This window comes from Gorilla gorilla, chromosome 13 (genome assembly GCF_029281585.2).
Source record: "Gorilla gorilla gorilla isolate KB3781 chromosome 13, NHGRI_mGorGor1-v2.1_pri, whole genome shotgun sequence".
Taxonomy (NCBI): Eukaryota; Metazoa; Chordata; class Mammalia; order Primates; family Hominidae; genus Gorilla; species Gorilla gorilla.
In genome coordinates, this window is record NC_073237.2 from 84,063,999 (window position 1) to 84,089,816 (window position 25,818).

At 44.7% G+C, this 25,818-nt stretch overlaps 1 long non-coding RNA gene across 1 annotated transcript; it reads left to right on the top strand.

Annotated features, from left to right (window-relative positions):
* Window positions 1-15,016: 15,016 nt before the first annotated feature.
* Window positions 15,017-23,779, top strand: LOC115932813 (uncharacterized). Its single transcript, XR_008668527.2, has 5 exons — window positions 15,017-15,430; window positions 19,078-19,123; window positions 20,272-20,325; window positions 21,121-21,240; window positions 23,129-23,779. It is a non-coding gene; the product is annotated as an uncharacterized lncRNA (long non-coding RNA).
* Window positions 23,780-25,818: the final 2,039 nt, after the last annotated feature.

Genomic DNA, 25,818 nt, shown 5'->3' on the forward strand with positions numbered 1-25,818 from the left:
CTCTGAGACACCCTGAGCACTGCCCAGCTTTGGAGGATGTTTGAACAGTGGCCATGGCCTGGTAGGATCTGGGCTGCTCTCCCACAGGCTGTCAAGTCTAAAGTTTGCTAGTTTTCATGCAGGTGAATGTCAGTACATATATGCAGAAGACATAAACTTGAACATATAGCAATACAAACTGTCCAAAGTAAAATAAAAACAAAAGACTGAAAATAAAGAACAGATCATAAGCGACCTGTGGGAAAACTTCAAGCAGCCTAAATACAAATACCTGTAGTCCCTGAAGAAGAGGAGAATGGAAGAGAAAAATTATTTGATGCAATAATGGCCATAATTTTAAAAAATTGGATGGAAACTATAAACTCACAGATCCAAAGAATTCAATGAAACAGAAGAACAAGAACAAGAAGAAAATAAAACCAAAGCATATCATAATAAATTTTTCACTACTAGTGATAAAACAGCCAGAGAAATAATATTACATATAAAGGAGCAATAAGAATAACAGAAGAGGCCGGGCATGGTGGCTCATGCCTGTAATCCCAGCACTTTGGGAGGCTGAGGTGGGCCCATCACGAGGTCAGGAGTTTGAGACCAGCCTGGCCAACATGGTGAAACCCCATCTCTACTAAAAATACAAAAATTAGCCAGGCATGATGGTGCGTGCCTGTAATCCTAGCTACTCAGGAGGCTGAGGCAGGAGAACTACTTGAACTTGGTAGGCGGAGGTTGCAGTGAGGCGAGATCGTGCCACTGCACTCCAGCCTGAGCAGCAGAGCGAGACTCCGTCTCGAAAAAAAAAAAAAAAAAAAAGAATAACAGATTTCTCCTAAGAAACAAATTAAACTAGAAAAAAACAAAAGCACCATCTTTATAGTATTAAAATTAAAAACAAAACAAACTGTCAACCTAGAATTATATCCTCAACAAAAACTAATTTAGAAATGAAAGACAGGGATAATCACTTTTTTTCAGAAAGGGAAAATCTGAATGAATTAATCACCAGCACATGTGCCCTATAAGAAATGTTACAAGAAGTCCTTCAGGCAGAAGGAAAAGGATGCCATATGGATATATGCATCTTCACAAAGGAATAAAGAACACTAGAGGCCGGGCGCGGTGGCTCATCCCTGTAATCCCAGCACTTTGGGAGGCCTAGGCGGGCGGATCAGGAGGTCAGGAGATCGAGACCATCCTGGATAACGCGGTGAAACCCCGTCTCTACTAAAAATACAAAAAATTAGCCGGGTGCGGTGGCGGGTGCCTGTAGTTCCAGCTACTTGGGAGGCTGAGGCAGGAGAATGGCGTGAACCCGGAGGTGGAGCTTGCAGTGAGCCGAGATACCGCCACTGCACTCCGGCCTGGGCGAAAGAGCGAGACTCCGTCTCAAAAAAAAAAAAAATACTAGAGCCAGGCACAGTGGCTCACGCCTGTAATCCCAGCACTTTGGGAGGCTGAGGCAGGCAGATCACGAGGTCAAAAGATCAAGACCATCCTGGCCAACATGGTGAAACCCTGTCTCTACTAAAAAAATACAAAAATTAGCTGGGTGTGGTGGCATGCACCTGTCGTCCCAGCTACTATGGAGGCTGAGGCAGGAGAATCCCTTGAACCCAGGAGGTGGAGGTTGCAGTGAGCCGAGATTGTGCTACTTTACTCCAACCTGGTGACAGAGTGAGACTCCATTTCAAAAAAAAAAGAACACTAGAAATAGTAAGTATGTGGGTAAATATAAATGATATATGTTTTCTTATGTTACAATTCTCTTTGGAAGACTTTCTAAAGCATAGTAATAATACATTGTGGGGTTTATGATATCTGTAGAAGTAACATGTATTGTAATAATAGCACAAAAGCCAATAGAGTAGAAATGGAACTATACTATTGTAAGGTCCTTATACTATCACACGAAGTAGTATAATATTACAGAAAGTTAGTGACGAAGAAGTATAAACAAACATAGGGCAACCACTACAAAAAATAAAAAAGACAGTTACAGCTAATAAGCCAACAAAAGAGATAAAAATAAAGCTATAACAATTACTCACTCCAGAAAGAAGGAGGAAGCTGAGCACCCTGCATAGAGTTGCCTAGCTCCTGACCCTGAACAGGTCCTAAGGGAGGGTGAGCGAAGGAACTATGGGCAACACACTCCTGCCATGGGCTTCTGGGATCCTATAGCCACAAGAGATGCCATGGCCCCACAGTGGGGTCATGCCCGGGAAACTGCCAGAGAGTAACCAGAGGCAGAGCTCATGCCTGCGTGGAGCCAGAAGGTTTTGTGTGCAGGGCAGCTGCAGCAAAACACAATCATAGGTGCCCATCCTCCAAGGCACTCCATCTTGCACCGAGTGGCTCTAGCCCCTGCTCAATGCTGAGCAGGAGAGAGCAGGGCTGTCTTTCCTGTGGGACCAGGGTGCATGTGACCTCCCCCGACTCCCCCTGCCCCCTGCTCAGCATCTACTGGCCCCTCCTAAAGCCTTTGCCTGGCTGCTCCTGCAAGAGCATGCACAAAGCACAGCCTCCACTGCCTTGCCTGGGAACACTTTGGCTCCCCCAGCACAGCCAATGCTCAACTCAACAGGACAAAGCTGCAGGCCCAGTCCCAAACCCCCAGGGTGTGAGAATATAGCTCAGGAGTATTGAGCTGAGATCTGTGACTGGAGCTTGAGCAAGAGAGGAGCCTCCACTTTCAGAACACTGAGAAGAGTGAGGCACAGGTTCATGGGACAGTGTGGGAGCTAGGCCTGCCTCCCCCTGTAACACTGGTCTAAAAAGGATGCAGCTTATTTGCCAGCTGCAGCCTCTGCCCAAGGGTGTCCCAAAGCCCAGAGCACCTAACAACCCAAAGATCTAGTGCAGAAGGCTTGGGACAAAACTAGCTGGCTAGACCAGCTCCAGGGCAGACACTAGGAGACCCAGTCTGGGTAGCACAAGCTGGGTGGTTCCCATAACCATCTGCTGGGCAAAAAACCCTGGGCCACAGGTGCCACACCAGCTGCACACCCACAGCAACACCACCCTCCCCAGGGATCCTCTACCCTTGACCCAGTGCATCCACAGACACCTGCAGACATAATCCACAGCCTGCTTGGACTCTGCCAAGCACAGAGGATCAGTGGGCCCTTGGGGAGCTGCAGGTCTCCTGGAGTCCTAACCTTCAGTTCAGGCTGCCCCTAAGGGAGGCAGGAGCGCAGCCTGCCAGAGCCCCCCTTGGGGCTAAGGAAACATGGGGGCAGTGCCAGTGACTGGAGGGCTTCCCTAAGGCCTGGGAATGCACTTAGTGAGGGGGTCATCTCTCACTGCCCCCTCCTCAGTCTCCCCCACCCAAGAGTACTGCTGCAAACATGCTAAATACAGAGGAGGCAGGTGGCTGAGAGCCTATCTGCTGACCCTTACACTTTAGCACCATCTACTGGATTATGGTTTTAATTACACCACCAAACGAAAATGCCTTCAGTGCACATCACCTGTGAAAGCCAATGCAGGTATCTAGCCACGAATAAAGATCCTGTAGGAAGCCTTGGCCCTCTGAAAGCACCTAGAAACTAAACCTATCAACTATACTCAACATACCCCACAGTCAAACCTTCAATGGAAATAAACATATAAAAACAAAAAGCCACATCCAATGACAGCAATTTCAAAAAGACAAAGGAACATAAGCCCTCTCAGATGAGGATCAGTACAAAACGCTGGCAATTCAAAAAGTCAGAGTGTCTATTTACCTCCAAAAGATCACACTAGCTCCCCAGATTGAAATGGCTGAAATGACAGAGAATTCAGAATCTAGGTGGCAAGGAAGCTCAACAAGCAGCCAACAAACATATGAAAGAATGTGCATCATCACTAATCATCAGAGAATTCCAAATCAAAACCACCATGAGATACTATCTCACAACAGTCAGAATAGCTATTATTAAAAAGTCAAAAAACAACTGATGCTGGCAAGGCTGTGGGGAAAAGGGAATGCTTATATGCTACTGGTGGCAATGTAAATTAGTTCAGTCACTGTGGAGAGCAGTTTGGAGATTTTTCAAAGAAGTAAGAATTGAACTACCATTTGACCTAGCAATCCCATTACTGGATATATACCCAAAGGAAAACAAACCATTCTACCAAAAAGACACATGCATGCGTATCTTCATTGCAGCATTATTCACAATAGTAAAGACATGGAATCAACCCAGGTGGCCATCAACAGTGGACTGGATGAAGAAAATGTGATACATATACACCATGAAATACTATGCAGCCATAAAAAGAATGAAACTGTGTCCTTTGCAGCAACATGGAAGCAGCTGGAGGCCATTATCTTAAGTGAACTAATGCAGAAACAGAAAACCAAATACCACGTTTTCATTTACAAGTGGGAGTGAAACATTAGGTACACATGGACATAAAGGTAGGAACAATAGACACTGGGGAACACGAGATGAGGTATAGAGAGGAGAACAAGGGCTGAAAAACTAACTGTTGGATACTATGCTCACTTCCTGGGTAATAGTCAATCATACTCTGAACCTCAGCATCACGCTATATACTTTTGGAACAAATCTGCATATGTACACTCTGAATCTAAAATAAAAGTTGGAAAAAAAACCCCTACTCATTCCAAGAGCAGGCAGAAAAAGACAGAAATGGGAATGAACAGAAGATGGGACAAACAGGAAGCAAACTATTACAATGGTAGAATTAAGCTCAGTTATGTCAATAATATTAAATGTAAATGGCCCATCTAAACAGCCCCATTAAAAGGTAGATATTGTTAAATTAGATAAAGAATTAAGATTCATCTCTATGCTTCCTATAAGAAAAACACTTTAAATATAAAGATGCAAAGAGGTAAAAGTAAAAACACAGAAAATGATATACCATGGTAACACTGAGCAAAAGGAGCTATAGTGGCTAAATCAGTAACAAAGTAGACATCAGAGAAAAGACAATTACCAGGGTTACAGAGAGTCATTTCATAATGATAAGGGGTCAACTAATCAAAAGTTTATAACAATTGTATATATTTATGTACCTAATAATTTCAAAATACATGAAGCAAAAACATATAGGATTAGAAGAAAAAAATTAAAAAATCCAAAGTTATACTGGGGAGATTTCAATATCTTTTTCTCAATAACTGATAAAATAAAAATAGACAGAAAACCAGTGACAACATAGAAGACTGAAACATTATCGGCTGGGCGCGGTGACTCACACCTATAATCCCAGCACTTTGGGAGGCCGAGGCAGGTGGATCACCTGAGCTCAGAAGTTTGAGACCACCCAGGGCAACATGGTGAAACCCCATCTCTACTAAAAATACAAAAAAATTAGCCGGGTGTGGTGGCGCATGCCCGTAGTCCCAGATACTGGAGAGGCTGAGGCAGGAGAATTGTTTGAGCCCCTGAGGCAGAGGTTACAGTGAGCCAAGATGACACCACTGCAATCCAGCTTGGGCTACAGAGTGAGACTCCATCTCCCTCTCTCTCTCTCTATATATATACATATATATATATATATACGTATATGGGCCATTTACATTTGATATTATTGACGTAACTGAGCTTAATTCTACCATTCTAATAATTTGCTTCCTGTTACCATATACCATTGAAACACAATGTATCAATATGTGTATATATATAGTATCAATGTATATATGTGTGTGTATATATGTATGTGTATATATATAGTTTATGTATATATAAACTATATATATAAACTTGCTGTAATATTAATACTCCACCCAATAACATAATATATGTTCCTTTAAAATGCACTAATAAGATTTCCAAGATAGACTATATTCTTGGCCATAAAACAAGTCTTGATTAATTTTAAAAAGGTTTAAATCATATATAGTAGACCACTGTGAAATCAAAGTAAAAATCAATAACATTAGTACCTCTAGAATATCTCCAAATACTTGGATATCAAACAGCACACTTCTAATTAAACCATGAATCAAAGATATCAAAGGGGAAATTAGAAAGTTTTTTTTTTTTTTTTCCTGAGACAGAGTCTCACTCTGTCACCCAGGCTGGAGTACAGTGGCATGATCTCAGCTCACTGCAACTGCCACTCCCAGGTTCGAGCGATTCTCCTGTCTCAGCCTCCTGAGTAGCTGGGACTACAGGCACCTGCCACCATGCCTGGTTAATTTTTGTATTTTTAGTCGAGACAAGGTTTCACCAGCTTGGCTAGGATGGTCTCAATCTCCTGACCTCGTGATCCACCTGCGTTGGCCTCCCAAAGTGCTGGGATTACAGTGACAATCAAAACACAATGTATCAAAATTTGTGGAGTGCTGACAAAAGGTCTGTATTAGAAAAGAAAGCTCTCAAATCAGTGATTTCAGCCTCCTACCTTAAAATACTTGAAAAAGATAAAAATGGATTAAGGACTTACATGTAAGACCTGAAACTGTAAAACTCCTGGGAAAATAGTAAAGAAAAAGCTTCATGAAATTAAATCTTGGCAATGATTTAATGGATTTGACACAAAAAGCAGAGGCAACAAAAGCAAAAACAAACAAGTGAGACTATATAAAACCAAAAATCTTCTGCACAGCAAAGGAAATAATCAACAGAGTGAAAAGGCAACCTACAGAACAGGAGAAAATACTTACGAACCGTACAACCAATAAGGGGTTAATTTCTAAAATATATAAGGAACTGCTATAACTCAATAGTGAAAACTCAAATAACTCAATTAAGAATGAGCAAAGAACTTGAACAGATATTTTGCCAATGAAGACATAAATGGCCAAGTGTCTGAAAAGGTGTTCAAAGTCATTAATCATTAGGGAAATGCAAATGAAAACCACAATGAGATATCATCTCTGTATTAGTCCATTTTCACACTGCTATGCAGAAATACCTAAGACTAGGTAATTTATAAAGAAAAAGAGGTTTAATGGACTCGCAGTTCCACATGACTGGGGAGGCCTCACAATCACGGTGGAAGGCGAAGGAGGAGAAAGTCATGTCTTACATGGCAGCAGGCAAGAGAGCGTGTGCAGGGAACTGCCCTTTATAACACCATCAGATCTCATGAGAATTATTCACTATCACGAGAACAGCACGGGAAAAACCACCCCCAATGATTCCATTACCTCCCACCAGGTCCCTCCCACAACATGTGGAGTTTATGGGAACTACAATTCAAGATGAGATTTGGGTGAGGACACAGCCAAACCATATCAATCTCATACCTGTTAGGATGATTATTATTAAAAAAAACAAAAGATAAAAGTGAGGTTGTGAAGAAATTGGAACTCTTGTACACTATTGGTGGGAATGTAAAATGGTACAGCCATGATGGAAAACTGCGGAGATTCTTCAAAAACTTAAAAATGGAATTACTATGTGAAGCAGCAATTGCACTCCTGGTTATATATTCAAAGGAGTTAAAATTATGATCTCTAAGAGCTATCTACACACCCATGTTCACTGCAACACTATTCACAATAACTAAGATACAAAAACAACCCAAATATCCACTGATATATGAATGGAAAAAGAAAATGTAGTGTATATATATATACAATGGGATACTATTCAGCCTTAAAAAAAACAAAATTCTACCATTTGTGACAATATGGATGGACATAGAAAACATTATGCTAAATGAATTAAGTCAGTCACAGAGAGACAAATACTCCATGATTCCACTTAAATGAGGTATCTAAAATAGTCAAACTTATAGAAGTAGAAAATAGAATAGTGGTTGCTAGGGGATAGGGGAGGGGGAAATGGGGAGTTGCTGAATGGGTGTATAAGGTTACAGTTAGACAAGATGAGTAAATTCTAGAGATCTGTTGTACAACATAGTGCCTACAGTCAACAATATGGTATTATGCACTTAAAATTTTAAGATCTCATCTTAAGTGTTCTTACCACATACACACAAAACAATAAACAAACAAATAAACAAAAAGCAACAAAAGGACACAAGAAAACTTTTGTAGGGATAGTATCATGAGAATATGCATATGTTCAAACTCATTAAACTGTACACATTAAATATATATAGTTTTTAATATATCAATGATATCTCAGCAAGGCTGTTAAAAAATTAAGCTGACATACACAATAAGCACAACAAATTGGAAGAGAATATGAAAGTTAAATAAGCCAAAGGGAAAGATAAAGAAAATAAGCCAAAGGGACAGATGAAGATTAGTAACCATGAAATAGAAAAGAGAAAAAATATAAAGAAAATAAATGAATTAAAAATGGTTCTTTGAGATTAATAAAGTCATAGATTCTACAGATATTCAAAGGATATAAGAGAATATTAACAACTTTATGTTAATATATTCAACAACTTAGATGAAATTCCTTGAAATAGATAAATTACCAAAGGGCACTCAAGAATAAATATATCTATTAAAAATTAAACATAGTTAAAAACATACCCACAAAGAAAACCCTAAACATATATGGCTTCACTGTCAAATAGCACTATATATTTAAGGAGTAAATAATGTTGATTATACACAAACTCTTCTAGAAAATTGAAGAGGAGGAGACATTTTCCAACCTACTCTATAAAGCCAGTGTCTCAGTCCATTCAGGCTGCTATCACGAAATAACTTATACTGAGTAATCTATAAACACAAGAAAGTTATTGCTCACACTTTTGGAGTAAGGGTAGACCAAGATCAATGTGCCAGCAGATTCAGCATCTGTCAATTCCTCATCGATGGCACCTGCTATGTGTCCTCACAAGGTGGAAGAGGTGAATGAACTCCCTTGTGCCTCTTTTATGAGAGCGCTAATCCCATTTATGAGGTCTCCACCCTAATGAAATAATCATCTCCTAAAGTTCCCACCTCTTAATACTATTGCGTTGGTGGTTAGGTTTCAATGCAGTGAATTTTGGGGGAAACACAAACATTCAGACCACAGCAGCCAGCATTACTCTGAAACCTTTTTTGGTTTCAGAGCAGATATTACAGGAAAATAGATATTACAGGAAAATAAAACTGCAGATGATAATCCCCACCATGCACACAGACACAACAATTATCCAGTTAATAAAAATGTAGCTAAATGACTCTCACAATATATAAAACAGTTCATACATGATGACTAAATGGGGTTTATCCCAGAAATACAAGGTTGCTTTAATTTTGAAAATCAATTAATATAATGTGCCATATTAACAGAATAAAGATGAAAAATTCTATGACCATGTCCGCAGATGCAGAAAAAGCATTTTACAAAATCCAATATTAATTCCTGATTAAAAACTCTGGAAACTATGAATTGAAACAAACTTCCTCAACCTGATAAAGTATACTGACCAAAAACCTGCAACTAACATCATATTAGTGATAAAATGCTCTTCTTCCCACGCCACAGGAGGACTTCCCAGCGCTCGGCGGCCCCCGCCCACCCCGGATGCCGCCGCCCCCAGGCTTCAGCGCTGTGGTGCTCCTGAAGGGCACGCCTCCCCCTCCCCCACCGGGCCTGGTGCCCCCAATCAGCAAGCCGCCCCCCGGCTTCGCTGGCCTTCTGCCTAGCCCCCAGCCCCGCCACCACCACCACCACCACAAAAGCACCCAGGCCGCCGCCTGCCCCACGGGCCTACCTAGTCGCCGAGAACTTCCGGGAGAGGAAACTTCAGCTCATCCAGTCCATCAGGGACTTCCTGAAGAGCGACGAGGCCCGCTTCAGCGAGTTCAAGAGCCACTCAGGGGACTTCAGACAGGGCCCGATCTCCGCAGCCCAGTATTACAAGAGTTGCCGGGACCTGCTGGGAGAGGATTTCCAGAAGGTCTTTAATGAGCTGCTGGTCCTGCTGCCCGACACGGCCAAGCAGCAGGAGCTCCTGTCTGCACACACGGACTTCTGCAACCGCGAGAAGACTCTCAGCACCAAGTCCAAGAACAACAAGAAGTGCGCGTGGCAGGCCACCACCCAGCAGGCGGGCCTGGACTGCCGTGTGTGCCCCACCTGCCAGCAGGTGCTCACGCATGGCGACGCCAGCAGCCACCAGGCGCTGCATGCTGCCCGGGACGACGACTTCCCCTCCCTGCAAGCCATCGCCAGGATCATCACGTAGCTCCCGCCAGCGTGGCCAGAGCTATTGCACCATGAGCGTCCTTCCTCCTTCCTCTCCGGGCTGCCAGGCAGCCAGGTCAGGCCCGGTGAGGCCACCTGGCCTCTTGGTTGGCCAGGCCCACCAGGAAGTCACCAGGACGGTCCACCCGCCCTGTTGGCACACTCAGGCGGGAGTCCACCCCTGCCTCAGTGGTGGGCCAGTCTCCGTTTGCATTCTTGTGCTTTTGGGAGGCGCCAGGGGAGGGAAGGGCTGGGATGCTGGGACCTGTTGTTGCTGGCAAAGCCAAAGGTCACAGTGGCCTGATCTGGGCCCTCCCGAAGCTGAGGGCTGCAGCCCCTGCGGCCTCAGAGCTGAAAGCTGCGGCGCCACTGGTGCCAGAGTCAAGATGTCACAGATGTGTGTTGTGTAAACAGTTGGCTGCTTCGTGCTTCAAGAATGTTCAGGATTAAAAGCAGACAAGAAATTGTGCTACTTGAAGTTGAATCTTTTTATGAGACAAGCTGAATCTGGGATCTCGAATTGCCTCTGACCTTTTATAAGACAGTTTATCTTCAAATAAATTTATTTTGCAATACCACACACACACACACACACACACAAATGCTCTTCTTCTAATATCAGGACACAGCAAAAATGACCACCCTTTCATTTCTATTCAACAATGTATTAGAGATCCTAGCCATTCTAGCCAATAAAAATAAGATATAGAAAGTGATCTTATTTAAATGGAAGAAGTAAAATTCTTTAATTTGAAGATTACATGATGTTTTATTTTTATGCAGAAAATTCTATAGATTCAACAACAAACTACCAAAACTAATAACTGAGTTTAGGAAGATCACAAGACATAAGGTCACAAAAATCAATTGCATTTGTATTCATTAGCCAAAAAACTGAATTTAAAAATGTTTAAGTACAATTTATAAGGTACCAATAACATATAAAATATTAAGATGTAAAGCCAATTAAGTATATGCAGGAGATATATGTTGAAACTACAAAATAGTGATAAAAGGAACTAAAGAAGACCTAAATAAATGGAGAGACACATTATGTTCATGGTCAAAGACTCAATATTTTTAAGATATCAATTCTCCCCAAATTGATCTACAGATTCAAAACAATCTCAGTAAATCTTTTAGAAGGATTTTTTGTATGTATTGACAAGATTGACAAGATGATTCTAAAATTTATATAGGAAAGCAGGTAACCTAGAATAATCAAAACAACTTGAAAAAGCCAGTGTTTAGCAGCCCTGCCATATCCATTCTTTTGCCAAATTATTTTCTTTTTTTTCTTTTTTTGAGACAGAGTCTCGCTTTGTCACCCAAGCTGGATGTGCAGTGGCGCAATCTTGGCTCACTGCAACCTCCGCCTCCCAGGTTCAAGCCATTCTCCTGCCTCAGCCTCCCAAGTAGCTGGGACTACTGGCACGTGCCACCACACCCAGCTAATTTTTGTATATTTTTAGTAGAGACAGGGTTTCACCATATTGGCCAGGCTTGTCTTGAACTCTTGACCTCAAGTGATCCACCTGCCTCAGCCTCCCAAAGAGCTGAGATTACAGGTGTGAGCCACCGCACCCAGCCCCAAATTATTTTCAATGCCACTTTGGTCATATATAAAATGTCCTTATGATTGTGATTCTGTTCCTTAGCCTGTATTCTCTTCTCTTATACAACCACTATCTTTGCTCTATTATCACCTATCAAATTTATTATAAACTTAAAACATGCCCTCTCTGTGCTAATTTTTGCCTTGTTCTCCTTCAAAATTGTCTTGGCTATGTTTGGCCCTCTTATCTTTCATATAAAATTTAAGATATTTTTGGAATTTCCATAAAAATCTGTCATTATTTTGACAGAAATTGTATTGCATATATGATCATATTTGAAAACCAAAATCTTTATGTTACTGTCTTCCCATCCATGATCATCTATCATAACTTTATTCCGTTTTTCTTTTAATACCTCTGACTAAAGTGTTACATATTTGAACAGTCTAAATTTATCATGCCATGTATATAATAGATTGATCATGTGTTTGTTATTCTAAGTATCTTTTTAAAAATCTATTTAATGTAACTTTTTGCTGGTATATAAAAATGCAGCTGATTATTCCTGGTATGTTTTCCTCTGACTACTTTTAAGATCCTCGTTGTCTTTAGTCCTCCCCATCTTATTATGTTTTTTTTGAGACTGAGTCTTGCTTTGTCACCCAGGCTGGGGTGCGGTGGCGTGATTTTGGGTCACTGCAACCTCTGCCTCCCAGGTTCAAGTGATTCTTGTGCCTCAGCCTCCTGAGTAGCTGGGATTACAGGTGTGTACCACCATGCCTGGCTAATTTTTGTATTTTTAGTAGAGATGGGGTTTCACCATGTTGGCCAGGCTGGTCTCGAGCTCCTAATCTCAAGTAATCAGCCTGCCTTGGCCTCCCAAAGTGTGAGATTATGGGCATGAGCCGCCATGCCCGGCCTAAGATGTGTGCTTTTTATTTCACGTTTTTAATATGCTTTTGTGCCCTATGTTCTTAATACACTCTGAAACACTGTTCAGTCTTCATCTCACACCTAGAGTTGCTCTGTTTTCCCAGGCTCCTCGTTTTTTCCCTCAAAGCTACTCCTTTTCCTTTGCTATCTATCATTTATACAATGTCCAGAGTGAGATTTTTAAAATGCAATTCGGATAATATCATGCCCCTGCTTAAAAGCCTGGGAATGATTTCCTTTGCATTTAGGGTTCTTAAAAAAATCTTTAGAGTAGCTGACGAGGCCCAGCCAATGTCTACGCCCTTTCTTTGGCATCCTCCTTTGTTTTGTGATTTAGTCCCACTGACCTCCTTCAAGTTCTTTCCAAACAATTCCTGTCAGGCCATTCACTCTCTGGTCTGTTTGGGCCACTGCTCCTCACTCACCGTACCTGCCCCATTTGTCTTTATTCTTCATGTTGGAGCTAAAGTATAACTTTCTTAGATGACTTTCTCCATGGAACCTACTATTATAATTCACTGTCCTTGTTGAACTCCACATAACACCCTGTTTTTCCTTTATAGAACCTACTGCATATTGTGATTATATGTATATTTGTGATTACTAATTTGTTTCTTTCTCCTTCCTTACCACAAATCTTAAGACAAAAATTAGCCTTTTAAGGCCAGGCATAATGGTTCATGCCCGTAATCCCAGCACTTTGGGAGGCTGAGGCGTGCCGATTATGAGGCCAGGAGATCGAGACCATCCTGGCTAACGCGGTGAAACCCCGTCTCTACTCAAAATACAAAAACATTGGCCGGGTGTGGTGGCAGGCGCCTGTAGTCCCAGCTACTCAGGAGGCCGAGGCAGGAAAATGGCGTGAACCCAGGAGGCAGAGCTTCCAGTGAGTCGAGACCGTGCCACTGCACTCCAACCTGGGCGACAGAGCGAGACTCCGTCTAAAAAAAATTAAATTAAATGAAAATTTTTTAAAAATGAAGAAACAACCCAGAGAATGGAAGCAAGTATTTGCAAACTATGCATCAGACAACGGGTTCATCCACAAAATATATAAAGAATTCAAACTACTCAAAAGAAAAAATACAAACGATCTTATTTAAAAAATCTAGCCAAAACCTTCGTCCCCCACCATTACTTCCCTACACCTTCTTTTCCCGACCACCTTTGACCCCCTCCCTCTGGCCACCCTTTTTCTTCCTCCATCTGCCCCCAAACTTCTTCACCATTTTTCTCCACCATCATTTCACAAAGCCTTCTCTACTCTCCTGCTCAACACCCTTTTCCCCATCCACCTACCCAAACCCTTTCCCCACTGTTTCTTCCCACCGTCTTTTCCTCTTATCCCTGGCCACCCTCTTTTTACCCCTCCCGCATCACACTCTTTTGCTCCTTCATCTAAGCAAAAACATTTCCCCCGCCTTTTCCCAAAACCTTCTCCCCACTCCTGCTGCTCACCACCGTCTTTTCCCCCTTCATCCACCCAAAAACTGTGTTCTTCATCATCTTTCCCCCCGTTCGTCCTTGCCATTTCTCTGTCCCTTCTCCATCTACCCAAAAACATTTCCCCCATCTTTTCACAAAGCCTTCTCCCCACTGCTGCTCATCTCCCTCTTTTCCCCCCTCCATCCACCCCCCAAAACTTTCCCCACCATCTTTTCAAAGTCTCCCCCCTTTACCACTCGTGCTCTTCTTTCCCCAATCCTGCTTGCCATCCTCTTTTTTGTCCTGTATCTACCCCAAACTATTTTCCCGTCGTTTTCCCAACCCTCTAATCCCTGCTCCCTCTCCCCACCCTCTTTCCTCCTCCTCGTCACTCTCTCCCCCCTCCATCTATCGAAACACTTTTTACCCACCGGCTTTCTGCAAAACCTTCCCTCCCTCCCGCTCCCCACCCTGTTTTTCCGCCTCCATGTACCCAAAAACTTTTTTCCCCACCATCTTTTCGCCGCCATCTTTTTGCAACGCCTTCTCCTGCTAAGCTATCCTTTTTTTCCCTTTGGCATTAACTACCCTCTTTACCCACCTCCAACTATCCCAAAACTGTTTTCCTTCTTCTACCTCTCCAGCCGCGCCATCTCCATCGCTGCCAACAACCGCAGCCAGGCAAGCCACGCTCCCGCGTCTCCAGCCTCCAGCATACGGCCAGTGACTCCCGATTCCTAGTCCTCTACGCCGGGATGCGACTACCTCGACAGGTCAGTACAGGAACCTGAAAACACCAGATTTCTTTTCAGCATCATTTACATACTGCGGTTATGCCCACGGAGGATCCTGGACTGCATGTTTTGATTGGATGAGAAAAAAACCTCCAGGCTTACTCTGATTGGACTCCATGATCATGTTCTGATTGGATGAGAGCAAGTCTTAACAACCAATCACAGCATGAAAATAAAGTCCAATCAAAGTAGGCCTAGAGGTTTTTCTCTCGTCCAATCAGAACATGTAGTCCAGGAACCGCTTTTGCATAACCTCAGTAGATAAAGCATGCTGAGGTCATGTCAGGTCATTTCAAGCTCTTCTGTGTCGAGCTGAGGAACTGCTCTGTGCCCGGCTTACAGAACTGGAAGGGGTCGCCACCTTCCGCCTGATGGAGGCTGGAGAATGGATGGAACCTGGATCCCTGGAGCCTGGGACACTACCTCGCTGCGGTTGGTGGTGGCAGCAGACCAGTAGGAGGGCGGTTGGCAGCGGGAGCTTCTTCTGCCGGGCTGGAGGACTAGGAGAAGGAAGAGGGACCGCCACATGCTGGAGGCTGGAGCCTGTGCCACCGTGGCTCACCTCGCTGTGGTTGGTGGCGGCTCGCCTTGCTGTGGTTGGTGGTGACGTCGGAGACTGCAGCTCGGCCACAGTGGTAGAAATGTGTTGGGGTAGGTGAGTGTTCCGGGGCTGCCCTGTACGGCTCTGGGGGCAAGGGTTGGGTGTCCTATTGGGGCTCACTGCTAGAGGCTACACTGCCTGTGGTAGGTGGTCTGGTTGGGGGCACTCTCCGGGGTTGCATTGCTGGTGGTGGGGTAGGTTGGCTGGCTATCTGGGGCTATGCTGCCCGCGGTGGCAGGAGTGGTGGGGGGAGGCAGGTTGTGTACACTAACGTGTACTGCTGGTGGCTGGGGAAGGGTTAGGGGCGCTATCTTCTGCTGCACTTCCCGCAGCAGGGGGTGGGTTGGGTGGAGTTACCCAGGGCTACAATGCTGGCAGTAAGGGGTGGTTAAGGGGCGTTGTTGGGTGCTGCACTGCCTGTGACTGGGGGGTGCGCCATCAGGAGCTGAACTGCTGTGGTGGAGTTGGGGGAGGCGGGTTTGGGATGCTATCCAGTGCAGCAACACCTGTGGCTGGGTCAGATTGTGGGCACTCTCGGATGGTACACTCCCTGCGGTGTGGGGGGAGTGCTTTGGGGGGGGAGTATTGGGGTTACATTGCCTGAAACTGTAGGGTGTGTTGGGTGTGCTATCTGGGGGCTACACTGCTAGTGGCAGGGGGCAGATTAGGGGTGCTACGGGGGCTACACTGCCAGCGGTGTTGGCGAGCTGAGGAGGTGGCAAAGGCAGCGACAGCAATGGCCTCCTTCTTCCTTCTGGTGGCTTCCAAGTAAGGGATCGTTCTCCTCTTGCCGGACTCCAGACTCTAGAAGGAGATCTTCTCCTGCTTGAGCTAGATTGCACGGCAGGGCCCCCACACCCACTGTGGTTTCCCGTCCCGCCCTCATGCTCTGTGTTGCAGAGACCACCTGGGACTACTGGGCAGGGAGTAGTAGGCACCACGGGGGAAGTGGGGGACAGGGCACTGTGGGTGGAGGCGTCAGGAATGGGAACCAGCCCTTGGGTGGGGAGGGCTGGCTGGGTCTGAGTTTCTCCTACTCAGGCTCCCCGAGGAAGGCAGCCCTGGTGGGCCCAGTAATTCCTGGCCGGCTGGACCTGGCCAGGGGCTGTGGTTTCAGTGAAGGCACTCACTCCCACCCCAGGCCCCAGTTCCTGGCCAGCTCTTGCCAGAAGGAGAGGCTGGACTTTGGAAGGTGGGTGTGAGTGCCTTCAATGAAACTGATCCCTGCCACCCAGTCACCAGTGTGACAAGGTGAGGCTCTAACGGTTCCACTCCCTGAATCCTGTTTTGGGCTTTTCGGGCTTTGCCTGCCCAGCTGCTCCAAGCCAGGCTGAAGGAGGAGGAGGAGTTGCCTGTGGTACGGTTTAGCCTGCAGATGACGTGGTTCTGCAGCTTGCCTCATGTGGTTGGTGGCGGTGATGGAGACTGCAGCTGGATCAGAGCGGTAGGAGGACACCCACGGGGGCCAGGTGGTAGGAGCCTGGTAAGGTGGGCTGGTACATTGAGGGCGACGGTGGTTGTATTGGCATCGGCGCTAGTGGTGGTAGCAGTAGGAAGTCTGGGGGCCGGGAAAGGGGAGTAGGAGCACTGCAGGGCCCATCCCGTTCTGGGGTGGGGAGGAACCTGTGGGTGCTGTAACGAAGGCCTCGGTGGCAGTGGTGGTGGTACACTTAGGGTCTTACTCTACTTGATTGTAGTTTGTCTGTGGTTCACATCACTTTTCTTTTCTTTTTTTTTTTTTTTTTTGAGACAGTCTCGCTCTGTTGCCTAGGCTAGAGTACAGTGGCACGATCTCGGCTCACTGCCACCTCCGCCTCCTGGGTTCAAGTGATTCTCCTGCCTCAGCCTCTTGAGTAGCTGGGACTACAGGTGCCCACCACCACACCTGGCTAATTTTTGTATTTTTATTAGAGATGGGATTTCACCATATTTGCCAGGCTGGTCTCAATCTCCTGACCTTGTTATCCACCCGCCTCAGCCTCCCAAAGTGCTGGGATTACAGGGGTGAGCCTCCATGCCCAGCCTATACCACTTTTAAAGTTTCTTTGCATCATCTTAACTCTTTCCACCCATAATCACAAGTGAATGACAACCAAACACTTAATGACATATAGATATTTATTATTTAATAGAATCCAAAATAAGTGCGTTTTTTGAATTAAATAAACAAAACACTGAAAGGTTCATTTCCATTTTTCTGTTAAAAGCTTTGTGCTTGGCCAGGTGTGGTGGCTCATGCTTGTAATCCCAGCATTTTGGGAGGCCAAGGCAGGCAGATCACCTGAGGTCAGGAGTTTGAGACCAGCCTGGCCCACATGATGAAACCCTGTCTCTACTAAAACTACAGAAATTAGCCAGGAGTGGTGGCAGGCACATGTAATCCCACACACAGCAACCCCATTACTATACTAGGGGTATACCTCAAGGAAAATAACTCATTGTAACAAAAAGATGCATGCACATGTTATGTTCATTGCAGCACTATTCATAATAGCAAAGACATGGAGTCAATCCCGGTGCACCAAAGATAGGTTGAAAATCCAAGGTAGATTGGAAAATTCCATATATATATACCATGGAATACTGTGCAGCCATGAAAAGAACAAAATCATTTCCTTGGCAGCAACATGGATACAACTGGAATCCACTATCCTAAGCAAACTAACGCAGAAAGAGAAACCAAGTATCTCGTTTTCACTCATATGTGGGAGCTACACATTAGGTGCACATTGGCATAAACATAGGAACAATAGACACCGGGAAATAAGAACGGGGAGGGACAGAGTGGGCCAGGGTTGAAAAACTACTTCTTGGGTCCTATGCTCACTACCTGTGTGATGGGTTCAATTGTACTCCAAACCTCAGCATCCCTCGATATACCTTTGGAAGAAACTTACACAGGTACCACTTTAATTTAGAATACAAACTAGAAAAAAAAAAAGAAAAATTTACTATAAAAAATTTTCTGTAAGTAAATATAAATTTCTTCTTAAGAAAAAAATTACTGAAGTAAAAAAATGGATTAAACTTTTACAAAGGACAGAGTTTTGCTAAGAATTTCAAAGCGATGCATTCATTGCAAAATATGACTTTAATTGTTTAACTTTTCTTCTTTTTTTTGAGATGGAGTCTCGCTCTGTCACTAGGCTGGAGTGCAGTGGCACGAGCTCAGCTCACTGCAACCTCCGCCTCCTGGGTTCAAGCAATTTTCCTGCCTCAGCCTCCCGAGTGGCTGGGACTACAGACATGCACCACCACACCCAGCTAATTTTTGTATATTTAGTAGAGTCGAGGTTTCACCATGTTGGCCAGGATGGTCTTGATCTCTTGACCTCATGATCTGCCCGCTTTGGCCTCCCAAAGTGCTAGGATTACAGGCATGAGCCACCGTGCCCGGCCATTATTTAACCTTTGTACTAATAAAACACCACCTTTCTAAAATTATGTATATCCAATAGACCAATATTATCTATTTTTGTCAGATTACTCTAAACAGCATTGCACAGATACATCCTCTATTATCTAAACTTAAAATAAGTAGGAATTTTACTTTATTTATGTGATTACTTTTCTTTTTAAGCAAACTTCATGTTACGTCTAGTCCCTAAAAATACTAAAGGCCACATTTTGTAAGTGATATGTTATTCTCATGATAATGTCTCTTGTTTAACTTAAACATTATTTTTTTTTACATATTTTAGATGGAGCCGGACTGTGTAGAACAAATAATTACAGAAACAAAGAAAAGTATGTTTCCAAAATTTATTAATTAAATTTAGGTTTATTTTAGTAATAAAGTGTAAATAGCAAATGGCATTCCTTTTCATTATTGGGTTGGTAGATACTACGTTCAGTATCTTTTCCTTACACACATCTAGTGAAAGATGTGAAAACAAAAACTTTCACAGTGAAGAGTATACTCATGTACCATTAATTCCTCATGTCCGATAGCTTAAAAAATTCCCAAGAAGTGTATCCATCTCTTTTTTACTGGCTCTACAGTTTCTTCACTTTGCCATCCTCATGGAACTGTCAGCCAGCACGTTGAAAGGATTCTCTGAAAACAAAGTCATCATCAAGTTCTCTGGGTTTTGGTAGAGATTGAAGGCCAACAGACCTCAGACTCATTTAGAAATACTTAGTTGAGGAAAAACCCTTCATAAGCAGTCGCTTGACAGGTGACATTTTAAATCTCCTGTCATTTACTGTGCCATTGGCTTACATCTGTTCTCAGGAAAAGTTCCAAAATTTTCACCATGAAATAAAAACACCTGTGTCAATGTAATTGTCAGGTTACTCAGCCTTATGTCTCGCCGCTTACCGCACTCTGCCCTTTGCTCTAGCACCAAAGTGGGCGGAGTAGAACTCTGTAGGGCTCTTCCTCACCTCAGGCTCTTTGCCTTCGCCTGGTCTCTCTATCTGGCAAGCTTTTCCTTGTCCTTCAGGTATCAACCTATTGATCTCCACAAAGCCCATGATATTGACACAAAAGTGGGATAGATGTCCCTTCTGTGTGTTCCAGTAGTGCCCTGCTTTATACCTGTCATAGTGTCTATGACTCTATACGGACATTGCCTGCCTGTCTGTTGTTTTAGGTTGTAGCATATGACTGTTGAGAGGTGGACCATGCCATCTTCATATTGTAATTCCAGTACTGATTCTAGTGCCTTAGCACGTGGGTGTTGAGTACATGAATAAAGAATGGAAAAGCTGTGATATTTAACCACAATTAGAATTAATGCCATGCGTTATTTAATAGTGATTTTGTATTGTACGTACATATTTCTCATTCTTTTTAACTCTGATAACGTTCTCAACTCTTTAGATTTTAAACTCACACTTAGTTAACTGAAATGTTTTGGGTAAAGAACATAATCCTTTCTTTTTCTTTCCAGCTTTTGCTGTGTTGGGCACTTGCTCCCATCTGCTTTCTTCTCTAGAATCCACTGGTAAGCCACATCTAATAAAGAGAATATTTAACCATAAAATCTTAAGGAAAAGTTGTGTGATTTAAAAGATCATAAAACTTTATTACTGGGCTATTTACATGAAATTTTAATTGCTTCTCATTACTAAAGTGGAATATTTTCATATCATATGTATGATGAAAATTTATTATGGTATTTTAAATGATGTTTTTTAGCCCCCTTAAGTTTTAAGTGGATCTTGCAAATGAACACCAGTATTATGGAGTTTGACATACTCAAATTGCCCAAATGTCAGCTGTTTAAACAGCCAAACAATCAAATCATCCTTGATACTTTAGTAAAGGTCATCGAAGGCTTCTTTGCATTTTACAGGTTTTATTACTATATATAGTAGCAGACTTAAGGAGTACCTGCCAGGTTTGTCCATACTAATGTTATGAATTTCTTTTTGTAGTTCAACCGTATTTTGTGTGGAGATACTTTGAGGCTCTGTAAATATCTGGTTACTCCTAAAAACCCACTAGATTTAGTATTTCATTGATGTCTTGTCTTTGAACAAGTATTACTGTGATGGTTGCCAGATGATTATTTTCGTATTCTCTTGTTTGTTCTACATGGAGAAATAAAACCAATAAATAAAGGAGAAGGGAAAGCTCATGATTCTGGTGCTCCAATTCTCCAAGATTAGGCCAGTGGTAGACATTTCTTTATGTCTGACTTTATGTCTTTTTGATTTGTCTCTGTTACTCTTGTCAGCACTTTTTTACTTTCTGGCACAAGATGTTCCAAAATAATCTTGTATTTTCTCTGTTCCAGCCCTAGAATGAGTAATTTTTCTTAGAAGCAGAGTTGGAACCACTGAAGAAGCACAGGTGAGCCCTCCCCAGGACACACTCGCTAGTCCCCAACGGAAGAACTGTTGCTGCATCCATTGAGGTACCAAGAAATTAGCAAAGGGCCTTCTGGCTGTCTGGGGACAGTCCTCATGTGGTCCCTGGCTCAGCCTCAAGGGTTCTGGATTAATTTGTCTGCAGCCTCTGTGCTGTGTCTCTAGATCGGGGCTCTGTGGGAAGGGCCCTGGGAGACCCAGCAGCACAGGGTGTCTCGTCTGCCAAATGTCCCTCCCTTCTCCCACTCTGACACTCAGGAATAGGGTAGATGGCATGTCCAGGCAGTGCCAGGCCACCTCATTGTCTCCTTTGAGATGGGCCCAGAGGGCCTTGGGGGGCGAGTGTGAAGCTGGGTACCTGGAGCCTGAGGCTGACTGTCCCTTCCTGTGTCTTGGAGGAGAGGCCTTGGGGCCCAAGAAACCCCCCAGGGCCTGATCTCTGGGCACACATGCAGGGAGGGAGGGTCTGTGGGCTGATTGGGGCATTATAATGAGACGTTGAGCACCGCTGCACAGGGGCCTCGTCAGTGGATCATGGTCAGAGATGACCTAGCCATCACGACCTGGTCAGTTGGGACCAGATCAGCAGGGACCTGGCTAGGGGGTGGCCTCCTCAGTGAAGGCCTCACCAGTGGGGATCTGGTGACCTAGTCATTGGAAGCCTAGTCAGTGGGGACCTGGTCAGTGGTGGCCTTATTAGTGGGGTCTGATCGGTTGGAACACAAATAATAATAAACTGGTCGGTGGGGTCTATTCAGTATATTAGGGGTCTGGTCAGTGTGGGGCCTTAGTGGCTTGGAGCCTGGTCAGTGAGGGCCTGGTCAGAGGGGGCTCAGTCAGCTGGGGACTGATCCATGGAGAATTGTTCAGTAGGGATGAGGTGAGCGGCAACCTGGTAAATTGTGGTCTTGTCAGTGGGAACCCAGTCAGTGGGGTCTGATCCGTGAGGCCTATTAATAGGGGCCTCTTCCTGGTTATGGAGACATGGCCAGTGGGGACTTGGTCAGTGGGACCTGGTCAATGGAGGAGTGGTCATTAGGGGCCTTGTCAGTGGGGACCTGGTTTGGGGGGCGCCTGGTCAGTAGGAACCTGGCCAGTTGGCCGCTGTGTGACCTTAGGCAGGGGGTTTGTGGAGCCTCCTTGCTTCCATGTGTAGGAAGGTGAGTCAGGGCACCCTGGAGCATTGCTGGAAAGAGAATGTGAGACGATGTGTTGAATTCAGCACTGCTTGGCAGACTTCCAACTTTACACACAACCTGGGTTCCACCTAGAGAGGGTGCCAGCCCGCTCTACTCTGCTCGGCGCCCCTCCTCTGTCTGCATCCCCAGGACCACACTCGGTGGGGAGGGCAGAGATTGGGGAGCACCTGTGGATTCTCTAATCCTGGCCCTGGGCCCTGGTGGTGATAGTGATGAGGACCTGGGTGCACCTGTGAGTGGAGCAGCTAGGCCAGGCCAGAGAAGCAAGACAAATACACCCATATACACATAGACACATGCATGCATAAACACATTGCATGCACACATGGGAGTTCAGGGGATAGAGGACACTGATTCTGGGCCCTCTTGATCCAAGCAGGCTCCCGTTGTGGTGTGTTGTGTCACCCCACGATGTCACTGTTGCTGAGCCCCCATTGCCTATGTGTTGTGGAGCAGTTAGAGACACAGCAGTGTCTGTGAGTGGCTCTGCATGAAGGGCCATTTTCTAGGTGAGAGGCACATCTCAGCACAGCTCACTGATCAGACTTAGGTGAGTGGAACCTGCTCTCTTCTCTTCCTCCTGGCTTAGGGACAGTCGCTATCAGGTGGATGGTTTTGGCCTCTGGGCAGCTACTGAGGGTAAACCCTGAGCACTCACCAGGTGCCTGTTCTGTGTTGACAGTCATCTGATTCATTGGTAACAATTCCATTCTGCATCTCCTCTGGACACCCACAGGACCACCAGAACAACCCCATCATGGCCCTGTCACCAGGCCCAGTTTGGCTCCATGATAACCAAGACGCAGGTCCAGAGACAACCGCCCTGCTTGATGCCTGCATCTGACCTCCCTTGGTGGGTAGTGATGAGCACAACATGGAAGAAGCCAGGGCAGCTTGCGGCCAGCTGCCCTACAGCCCCAGATGGCTGGGGACAAGGATTCCAAAAGGATGATTTTGGAGCTGTAGGATTGAATGACTGGCCTGCTGGGTTTTGGATGTTCATGTATCCTCTGAGTCCCATCGGTGTTTGTTTTTCTTTCAGGCAATTTTTCTTCTATTGGCTGGGAATGCTTACCCATTGCCTGTACAATCATTGTACCTTGGAAGTAGTTAACTTGCTTTATAATTCAGAGGCTCATGGGCAGAAGGGACTGTATCCTTGTCCCAGATAAAACTTTGGGCTTTGGACATTTGCTGGAATGAGTTAAGATTTGGGGGACTGTAGGGAAGTCATCATCGTATTTTGCAACGTGAGAAAGACATGAGATTTGCATGGGCAGGGACAGAATAATATGACTTGGCTCTGTGTCCCACTGATGTGAAATTGTAATGGGAAATGTTAAAGGTGGTGGGGGCTGGTGGAAGGTGATTTAATCATGGTGGAGAGTGGAGGTTGGAAGGTGGGGGTGGTGGGGAGAATTGGGGGGAATTATGGTGGGGTTGGGGGTGAAAGGCAGGGGTGGGGGTAGATCCTTCACAAATGGTTAAACACCATCTCCTTAATGCTGTCCTTCTGATAGTTCTCTTCATAATTTTGTAGCTGTGAGATTGAATACTGGTCTGCTGGGTTTTGGATGTGCATTGGGCCTGTGGTCCCATTTGTGTTATTTTTCTGGGAAATTTCTTCCCTTTGGATTAAGAAAGCTTACCCAATGCCTGTACCATCATTGTACCTTGAAAGAAAAGAACTCCATTTTAACTTCAGGGACTCATAGGTAGAAGATACTGTAGCCTTGTCTCGGATGAGACTTTGAACTTTTTATAGTTGAGTTAATGCTGGAATGAGTTAAGGCTTTTGGAAACTTTTGAAAAGGCATGATTGTGTTTTACCCTGTGAGAAGGACATGAGATTCGGAAGGGTCAAGGTCGGAATAATATGGTTTGGCTGTGTTTTGCTAGAAAAACTCATGTGGAATTGTAATCCCGAATTTTGGTTGTGAAGCCTGGTGGGAGGTGATTTAATCGTGGATGGGAGGTGGGTGGGGGGGTAAGGAGAAAGGGGTGGGGAGGAGTAGGCTGGCGGGAGGGTGGTGGGTAGTAGGAAGGGGGAGTAGCCTGCTGCACAGGTAGAGGCTCATGGAAAACCTCTACTAGGGCAGTGCACCTGTGGCTTTGCTGCTCTCATGGCTGGGCTGGTGTTGAGTGCCTGTAGCTTTTCCATGCAGAGGGTGGGAGCTGTTGGTGGGTCTATGACTGGGGTCTGGAGGATGATGGTATCCTGTGTGGGAGCTCCAAGCCCATATTTTCCTTCCGCACTTCCCTAGGAGAGGTTTTCCAAGAGGCTCTGCCTCTGCATCAGGCTTCTGCCTGGAAACAGTGGGAGTTGGGGGTGGGGGGCGAATCCTTCACCAATGGTTAAGCACCATCTTTCTGATGCTGAGCTTGTGATAGTGAGTTCCCATGAGATCTGGTTGTATAATAGGGTGTGGCACCTCTTTCCTCTCTCTGTCTCGCTCCTACTCCTGCCACATGAATCATCTCATTGCCCCTTGACATTCTGATATGATTGGGTGGCTTCCTGAGTCCTCCCAGATTCAGAAGCCACTATGTTTCCTTACAGCCTGCAGAATCATGAGATTCTTTATGATCATAGAGAAAATTAGTACTGGAAAGTGGATGTATGAAATGTCTTCAAGGCCTTTTCCCTGTTGTCTTGGCAATCAGCACTCAGCTTCTTTTCATTCAAGTATCTGAAGCCTTGAATTTTCCCCCTGAAAATGGACTTGCCTTCGTTTACCACATTGCCAGGCTGCGACAAGATAGCTGATAAAGTAGAAGCAGGTTCAGAAGGGGGTAGCAGACAGAGGTTGGGAGAGTTTGAAGGGCTTTGAAGACAGGAAAATGAGGAAAAGTTTGGATCTTTGTAAAGAATTGTTAAATACTTGTGATCAGAAGGCTGACAGGAAAATGGTCAGTGAAAGCTAGACTTAGAAGGTCTCAGATAAAAATGAGGAACTTAGTGGGAACAGAAGCCAAGGTTACCTTTGTTTTGCTGTAGCAAGGAATGTGGTGGCACGGTGACCCTGCCCTGGAGATCTGTGAAACTTTAAACTTGAGGGTGATGACTTAGTACATATTTGGTGGAATGAGCTTCTAGGAAGCAAAGCTCAAGAGGTGTCCTGTCTGCATTGAACAGCCTGTGCTCTGATGTGTGACTGAGGAAATGACCTCTGGATGGGACTTACATTAAACAAGTCCCAACTCTTACATTAAATAAGAAACAGAACTCAGAAGTTTGGAAAATTTGCAGCCTGGCCAAGTGGTCAAAAAGAAAATCTGATTTTCAGGGAGAAAATTCAGGAAGGCTTCAGAAATTTGCATAAAAAGGAGCCCAGTGCTAATAGCCAAGACAATAGGGAAAAGGCCTTGAAGGCATTTCATAGAACTTTGCAGCAGCCCTTCCTGTCACAGGCCCTGGGGCCTAGG